The sequence below is a fragment of the Micropterus dolomieu genome, linkage group LG16 (genome assembly GCF_021292245.1).
Source record: "Micropterus dolomieu isolate WLL.071019.BEF.003 ecotype Adirondacks linkage group LG16, ASM2129224v1, whole genome shotgun sequence".
In the NCBI taxonomy this organism is placed as follows: domain Eukaryota; kingdom Metazoa; phylum Chordata; class Actinopteri; order Centrarchiformes; family Centrarchidae; genus Micropterus; species Micropterus dolomieu.
In genome coordinates, this window is record NC_060165.1 from 4,432,433 (window position 1) to 4,442,353 (window position 9,921).

Consider the following 9,921-nt stretch of genomic DNA (forward strand, 5'->3'; position numbering starts at 1 on the left):
GTTGATCATGTGGTCAACCATGGTCTAACAATGAGGGAGGCTGGGCAAAGAGTACAGCCAAATCTGAGCAGGTACACTGTAGCATCCATCATCCGGACTTTCCGAAATGAGAATAGGTAAGAAATCTACTCTCACTAGCAAATTGCAGTACTGCATATCAATACAGTACTCAATGAGTACAGTAGTACAGTATTCCCTGTGGACTGTTCTGTAGGACTGTAAAAATACTGTAAAGTATGTTTAAAGTATTTAGGAAATGTATACCTACTTTGTATTTACAGTATTTTACTATTTGTTTGGCAGAACTGAAAGATTACCAACACAAGGTGGTCGGGAACGTCTTCAGTCTCCTGAACAGGAAACTGAAATCATAAACATGGTCCTAGAAAACAACGCAATAACATTACAGCAAATACAAAGAAAAATAATGGAACACAACGACATATTTCAAAATATTGATAGGGTAAGATTATCAACACTGGACCGTGTCTTGCGCAGAAATCCTCTCAGGATGAAGCAGGTCTACAGGGTGCCATTTGAACGCAATTCAGAAAGAATTGCGATATAACTATGTGCAAGTGAGTCCCACAATTGATGCATACACTCAACACTGTATACAGTAAATCATACATATTTCAATATTGTAATCATAATGATTGTGCTTCACAATAGTGACCACTCCATGTCTATTTCTGATACTGTCATGTGTGTTTCAGAGAGTCCTTGAGCTAGAGGTGGCTGCAGTGGAGCACCAGTTCATCTTCATTGATGAGGTTGGGTTCAACCTCAAAAAAAGACGAAAGGGGGGAAGGAATGTAATCGGCCTGCGTGCCATTGTTGAAGTCCCTGGCCAGCGCGGAGGGAACATCACAATGTGTGCAGCGATTATCCATCACCATGCTACCCTTGGCCCCTACAACACCGTCCATCTTATCACGTTCCTGGACACCCTACACAACACACTCATTCCACCAGATCAGGTAGACGGCCCAGAGCAGCTCAGGTACGTTGTCATTTGGGACAACGTAAGTTTCCACAGGGCTGCTCTGGTTCGTAACTGGTTCACTGCCCACCCACGCTTTTTAGTTGTTGTTGTTCTCCCTCCATATTCTCCATTCCTCAATCCTATTGAGGAATTTATTTCTGCCTGGAGATGGAAAGTGTATGACCGAAATCCACAAACGCGTATACCTCTCCTCCAAGCTATAGAGGATGCATGTGGAGATATAGCAGCTGATGCTTTTCATGGCTGGAATCGGCATGCTAGGTGAAATTTTCCCCTGCTGCTTGGCCAGGGAAAACATTGCTTGTGATGTGGATGAGGTGCTGTGGCCAGACCGCAACAGAAGAGAGGATGCAGCATAGTTTGTTTTTAGGTTTTTGTTTTTTTTTACTGTAACTGTGTACAGTAAATTCTTCTGTTTTGTATGTAGTGTGTGTGTGTGTGTGCAACTTTGTTAGTTGGGAATGGGATGTACACTGTGTACATTGTTTTTGTTGGACAAATAAAATATATTTGTTACCGTGTATTTGTGTGTTCTGAGTATAAAAACAATATTCTCAAATATTTTACAACATGTAAGTGTAACACTGAACAAAATAAAAGGCCTAAGTCATTATGATGAATGGAGAAGAAGTGTTTTACATTGAGCACATCAGTGTTCAACTGGTTCTTATGTCTATTCATATGATGGTTTGTGTGTCATTTGAAAACAAAATACCATTTTGAGAAGAAAACATTGTTTTGAATGTAAAATTTCATTTTGCAGGAGAATTGAGGGGTTTTGCCCATTGTGTGTGTGTTTTTTTGATTTGTGTGTAGAGTTCTGAGAATATGAGGCATTCTTTCAGAAAATGTGTGTAAACAATCGAGGAAAACCTGGATAAAAAAATTAAATATCATTAAGTCGAAATTATGAGATACAAAGTGCGAATCTTCAAACGTTCCTTCATCACCTCCCTGGCCTAAGCATGCAAACGATATGCAACTCTAAAGGTAAGATGAATATTACAGGTGACATTAGTAAAAGTTAAATATTAGGTATAAAAGTAGTGTTTCAATCATTCCGACTATGGGTTTGTCATAACGTTCACACACCACTAGATGGTGTCCCTGAAATGTAAACAGCGTCAGTAACGCTACTCCTGAGTTGCTCACTCTTGATTCTAAATAAATTATTGCACATAGTCAAACTTCAACCAAGTAGGCCTATAATTTATGCATGTATGTATCAATGTTTTCTAGAGTTGTACTCTCTCCTATTCATCACGTTAATAGGAACTACACTACCATGTTATGACCTTAGTAATTCCAAGGTGTTTTGAAAAATATGTGGCTCATCCCCTCACCAGCCATGGACCAGGCGTCTGTGGTAGGTTCAATGGCATTCAGTGGCAGTGATAATTAAACCTTTTATGTAGTAGCAGTACTTCATTAAAATACACAGTGTAACTAAAATATTTGGTTACGCAGTGGTTAAAGTTTGACTGTAATTTATTTAGCAAAAAATATATATAGTAGTTGATTCTTGCCATTTATGTTTTAATGCTCTTATCACCATTGAAGTTGGTCGTGTAAACAGAAAAATAGTCAAAGGTTCAGTTTTTAATCACACCAAACATACAATAAATGTATGCATGATCTTGACTTAGTATAATAGCTAATTGATTCTTATTTTATTAATACAAGCTGGGTCATAATTCACTTCTGATTCTGGCCCATTGCCAATTTGAATTGATTCCCTGGTATAATTTCACCTTGCCACTAAACCGGAAACAGAAAACTAGCACTACTAAAAATATATTTTTGCCAGATCATGAAACATTGCTTCATGCGAATGCTTTAGAGGATAGTGGACTTTCCACACAGAAAGCATCTCTGGGATGTACTCCAGTCTTGATGATACCTTGCCTCTCCAACAGGAACTGTCTTTTGAATCACCCTTACCTCCTTCCATGGATCTGTTGCAGGAAGGAGACCATTACAGAGAAAGAGTGAAGAAAATTATTGTTCTCCACCGTGGACAGATTCTTAGAGAACTCATTCAAGTCTTTTCTGAGCAAAGTATCATGGAGGATGACATGTGCTTTAAAGTTATTCTTCCTGATGGAAAGCTTGAAAAGGCTGTGGATGATGGAGGTGTTTTGAGAGATGTACTGTCAGAATTTTGGAATTGCTGTTATGAGCAGTGCACAATAGGAAATGCTTTTAAAATGCCATACCTACGTCATGATTTTGGTAAACAAGAATGGGAAAGTGTAGGCAGAATAATCACATTTGGCTGGCAAAAAGAGAAGTACCTTCCTGTAAAACTTGCACCTGTACTTCTGGAGCAAGCTGTTTTGGGCTTTGTAGAGAGTGGTCTTGTGGACAGCTTTTTTAATTATGTGTCAGAGTCTGAGCGAGTGATCCTTGAATCTTGTCGTTCAGATTTTGAAGGAGTTGACCAAGAGGAATTGTTGGAAATCATAGATATTCACAACCCCAGTTCCCAGTAAGTGCGTACCTTAGAGAGTCAGACACCCATCTCCTCAGATTTTGCAACGGATCAGACCTGTTCACAGGAAAGAGGATCACTGTCAGCTTCTCACAACTTCAGGGATTTCAAAGAAGACCTGTTGCTCATACATGTGGCTGTTACTTGGAGTTGCCAGTCAGCTATGACAACTACCCAGATTTTCGACATCAAATGAACAAGTCTTAGAAAGCCATGTCTGGGTAATGGACATTGCTTAAAACACAAAGACTTCAGCCAACAAGAACTTGACTGGCATCAGAGGTTTATGTTTAGGCTTTGTAGGTACTCCAACTACCTTATTTAACGGTCACAGCTTTTACATGCTGTCCACATTTTCTGCTGCTTATTGCCACTTTGAACACTGTTTTCATGGCTTCAATGCAAAGAACTCACTGTAAATACCTCTGTTAAGGAAGTAGTTTAATACTGATGGTTTTTCTACACTTCACCAATAACCTGAGGTAACATACTTTTGTTGATATGGATATTAAATTAATCACATGTGGTACTAATTTCTAGGGTAATTTGGCCTATGAGGGCCAAATCTAGGAACTTGTCTGTTTCATTTGATGCATTTATAACTTGCAAATTGTGTGTGTTGAAATATGAAAGCATTTGCACTTCATCCAACCTCCAATTGACATTAGTGTTGAAAATTATTGTGAGCCAGCTGTCAGGTGTGGAGAAGAAGGTTTTTGGAGACTGTTTTACACAGCTTTTTACACAAGTTTAATGAGACTTCGCCAAGGAGAAATAGTGTCAGCATCCAACGTGTAAACACAAGCAATGCCAACACCAAATCTGAAGGATAGCATCTTTTGGTCCCTTTTTATGTTCCTGTCTTCCCCCTAGTGCCTGTAGGTTTCTCTGTTAGGTCACCTTTCACCTAGAACAACTAATCTATCTGATGTTTAGATTCCAATGCTTCGCCATATTGGAATCTCTCACTATCCCTTAGTTGTACCCTAATCTGTGAAGCCAGTGTGTTCTTGTAAACATTCTTGTTGGACTTAACCTTGTAAGATTCCCAGAGAACACTGATATCTGCTAGCCTGACGTCTGAGCTAATGTCTCAAACTAATCAGTCTATTATTGTCATCTTGACTATGACAAGAACATGTGAGAAATAACTCATAAATGTCAGATAAACACTTAGGGGTCAGTTAAACTACTCTAAGCTTTACCTGTCTTACCTTTCCCTGTTACATCAACTAAGACACCTAAGAAATATTCTTAACAATTAGGTCCACACAGATATGGAACAGGTCTTCATCACATGGAAAGTCTTTGAAAACACATTCTTCAAGGCAGACTTGAATCTTCTCCAGGTCCATATGGTGTAAACAGTCTCGGCCTCCATGCAGATGAGGGACTGCGTGCAATATGGAGGGACGTCCATGAGGTGATTGTGAGTTGTGGAATTGACGGACTCTGTGGTTGTTCCAAGTCCTAACAACCTCATCAAGTTCTTCCTAGGACACAAATAGTACACAGTTACATTATATAAAAATATTGGGCATATTTGATTAATGCCATAGTGAAGTAGCCCTGATCCATGGCTTTTTTTGAGATTTGCCTTCTGGTTGTAATATGACAGGTTGGCACAACAGCATTATTTAACACCTGCTAAATGTAATTTACTGCTGTGCAACTAATAAAATTATATTTTTATAGCTATGAAAATGTGGTGGAAGAACCAAAAACTGAAAAGGGGCTTTTATTTCATTATGTCATGCTATTTATTACACAGGACATTTCCTATTTGATGCATAGCTACACTGAATACCTGAACCCACATGATTGCTTTTGACAACAAGAAACAATCATTTATGTATTATTCATTCTCTGCGCTGACCACAGCAATGACATTTTAAGCATGGTTATTTGTGGCTCTTAAAAATATTATTGAGCAATCTTTTATCTCATAATGTGAAAGTAAAACAATACCTGTATTGTTTGAAGAAAACAAAACTGGATCAGTGACTTGTCCAAGAAGTTGTCTGAAAAGTAGCCATCTTCTCTCAGTTGGTCAAATAGGTCTGCCCCAAACTGGACACACTCACTGCTGAACTACTGATCAACCACCATCTTTCAAGCCGCTGATTTCCAGTGCTAGGACCAAAGGGAACACCGTCTGTTTCAGCTTGGTTCTCATAAAAATGCATTTCAGCCATAACGTCATTTTCTGTTCCTAAATCAAGTCTGAGTCTGGCAGGACACCCACCAGCATTGATCACAGCATACATAAAGTAACCTGCGATGATCTTTGGGTCATTGTTTGTTTTGTAAGCTTCAAGCCATATCATCTTTCTAGAAAACCCATCAATGCATCCACTCCGATTCCGATTCCAAATGGCTTAAGCTTGTTGTAGCCATCAATGTGCCAAACATAGTTTGGACCACAGCTGTGGTAAACACGTCTTCGTAGTCTGTTTCTTGACCTCAGATCAACACTTTCACCATCCAATAACTGTAGCAATATTCGAACTGTTTCTCTGTCAGTCACAATTCCATGTAACCAACGTTTTATGTGCATCCATCTATAACCATGAGACTGACCAGATGTTTCCAGTTGTTGTTCAATGAAGGTTTCCACATCAGCCACATCGGTTTTATTCTTTCTATGCCACAGTTGCTTCTTGCTTAAAATCCTTTCAAGGGTGCTTAGTACAATCCCATGTGAATCAGACAGCAAATTAAGTATTTCATCTGTTGTAAAGCCACGTTTAAAGTAGTCTTCAATGTACTCACAATCCACTTCTGTGTCAAATATGAGAACTGAAAGAGCTGCTACTTTGACTGTTTACTATCTCATAATTATGACTTAGTATCTCATAATTATGACTTACTATCTCGTAATTTCGACTTACTATCTCATAATTATGACTTCTAGAATCTCATGATTTCGACTTACTATCTCATAATTTCGACTTCCTATCTCATTATTATGACTTAGTATCTCATTATTATGACTTACTAACTCATAATTTTGACTTACTATCTCATTATTATGACTTAGTGTCTCATAATTATGACTTACTATCTCATAATTTCGACTTACTATCTCATAATTATGACTTCTAGAATCTCATGATTTCGACTTACTATCTCATAATTTCGACTTCCTATCTCATTATTATGACTTAGTATCTCATTATTATGACTTACTAACTCATAATTTTGACTTACTATCTCATTATTATGACTTAGTGTCTCATAATTATGACTTACTATCTCATAATTTCGACTTACTATCTCATAATTATGACTTCTAGAATCTCATGATTTCGACTTACTATCTCATAATTTCGACTTCCTATCTCATTATTATGACTTAGTATCTCATTATTATGACTTACTAACTCATAATTTTGACTTACTATCTCATTATTATGACTTAGTGTCTCATAATTATGACTTACTATCTCATAATTTCGACTTACTATCTCATAATTATGACTTCTAGAATCTCATGATTTCGACTTACTATCTCATAATTTCGACTTCCTATCTCATTATTATGACTTAGTATCTCATTATTATGACTTACTAACTCATAATTTTGACTTACTATCTCATTATTATGACTTAGTGTCTCATAATTATGACTTACTATCTCATAATTTCGACTTACTATCTCATTATTATGACTTAGTATCTCATTATTATGACTTACTATCTCATAATTTCGACTTACTATCTCATTATTATGACTTAGTGTCTCATAATTATGACTTACTATCTCATAATTTCGACTTAATATGATTTTTAATTTTTTTATCCAGGCTAAGTTTTCATTTTATTTTTTATTTTACTTGTGGAAATGGGTTTCCATAGAGTGGGGATGAACAGAAGACTAAACTACGAGTGCCTGTAGTTTACCGCCAATTAAACAAAAGACAAAAGGCAAGTCTTGCTAACATGCATGACTCATGAGCTGAGCTAATGTAATAAGTTAGCTGAAGTACAGTTAAGGCAATATCTCATGGCCATAGAGGCTAATTACTGTACTTCATGCAGGCACTACAGGTACAGTAACATTTGTGTCTAATAATGTCATCACAATAGCCACACTGATATGCAAATTAGATGTTAACTAATTCAAATTCAACAATTTGCACACATTTAACAAGGCACTGCAGGTGAAAAGGATGAAAATAACTACAGCATATTACCACAAAACTTTCCCAGTTAATAACTTACATCAAGAGGATTTTCGTTTTTAAATGTTCTGTGTAAATATGCAGATTAGGTTGTTTAGGTTAATTTAGAAGAAATCTATAGATGCAAACAGACGGAGGGTAGCAGGCTTAAAATGAACACCATCTAAAGGTGTATTCTTCATTAGAGTGAAAGAAGACATAGAAGCAAAATAGACCACTACATGCCTTAAACAGTAACTTCATAATATTGATCGAAGGCTCCTCATCTAATCACTATCCATTCTATTAGTTTGTTGTATGCTGATAAATCCATTCACGATACAGACAGCCCTCCGTCAAATATGAAACTAAGTGCATGTCACCATCAGTAGTTGTGTGTGGGTGTTTGGGTGTGTGTGTGTGTGTGTCATAAATGTAATTAAAATAGCAACAATAAAAATAATCTATTTGATCAATACATTAATGTCTTCAGTCAATTCAGTATTCAGTTGCTTGGCTGTGTGAAACTGAAGGCTATCTTTACTCTTTTGGCATCTTGCTTTTGGATGCTTTTGGCAACAGTTATTTTAACCATGTCTGCAGCCCAATGCCACAGTTTAGTGTGAAGATCTTTGTTGATTTTATAGTGTTATGTCTTCCAACAACACCAAAAGAATTAAAATGATATATTGCCTTGTGAAAAATATACAAATTATTAATGAAACTATGTCCCTCTCCTTGGTGCTGTCATTTATTCTAAATATATACTTGAAACTAGTTGCATAGAAAACATGCACATTGTGGCATAGTTTCCTTTGCTGTTGCCTGCTCATGTGATAAACCTAGTGAATACTAAAGAAGGCCATGGTCTCTCTGTGAACTGATTATTTTGTAGAAAAGTAAAAAGTTGAGTATTAAACAATTGCGTGAGTGTGAGGGAATTAAAACTAATTGGAAGGACGTCAGAGTTGTGTTAATATATTTAATGTTTTGTTTAAAAAAATTAATAAATAATTATGAGAAGTGCCCTTTTTTCACTTGAGCCCCTGCCCACTAAAATGTCTGGGCATGTCCCTGGTTTTGAGTGTTCACATTAGAAAAGTGGCAATGTTAAGCATACTCTAAAACCTAGGGTCTGAGAGTGCTGTTGTACACTAATGTTCCAAAATGCAAGAAATAAAAAAGCTACTAACATAACTAAAATATCAATAAATTGCAAATGATGGTAAGAAAGCTACTGAATCTTCTGTTAAAAACAACAACAAATTGTTAATTCCAGTTTGTGCGGGAAAAAAATTGTTGTTTAAGGTCCACTTTACTCGACAGCTGAGCAAAACTCCATTCCCTGAAGTATACCATAAGGTGTAGTTGAAAGGTCCATAAAATGTTAGTAAGTGCACCTTGAACTAAGTATTTTGTAAACAAAAATAAACAAACATTTTGGTTTCTCTTTGAAACCAAATTTAATAGTAAACCATCCAAAAGTTGTTGAGAAATTTCACTCAAAACCACAAATGTGACTCTAAGCGTGGCATCAGAGGAAAAGTCAGGGATCACCAACGTTATTGGGAATACAGGTGCTGGTCATATAATTAGAATATCATCAAAAAGTTGATTTATTTCAGTAATTCCATTCCTCAATACTTAGTTGGGGGCTCCTTTTGCCTGAATTACTGCAGCAATGCGGCGTGGCATGGAGTCGATCAGTCTGTGGCACTGCTCAGGTGTTATGAGAGCCCAGGTTGCTCAGATAGTGGCCTTCAGCTCTTCTGCATTGTTGGGTCTGGCGTATCACATCTTCCTCTTCACAATACCCCATAGATTTTCTACCTGCCAGTACCTTAAACCAGGTACTGGCAGCTTTGGCACTGTGTGCAGGTGCCAAGTCCTGTTGGAAACTGAAATCTGCATCTCCATAAAGTTGGTCAGCAGCAGGAAGCATGAAGTGCTCTAAAACGTCCTGTTAGACGGCTGCGTTGACCTTGGAGCTCAGAAAACACAGTGGACCAACAGCAGCAGATGACATGGCACCCCAAACCATTACTGACTGTGGAAACTTTACACTGGACTTCAAGCAACGTGGATTCTGTGCCTCTCCTCTCTTCCTCCAGACTCTGGGACCTTGATTTCCAAAGGAAATGCAAAATTTACTTTCATCAGAGAACATAACTTTGGACCACTCAGCAGCAGTCCAGTCCTTTTTGTCTTTAGCCCAGGCGAGATGCTTCTGACGCTGTGTCTTGTTCAAGAGTGGCTTGACA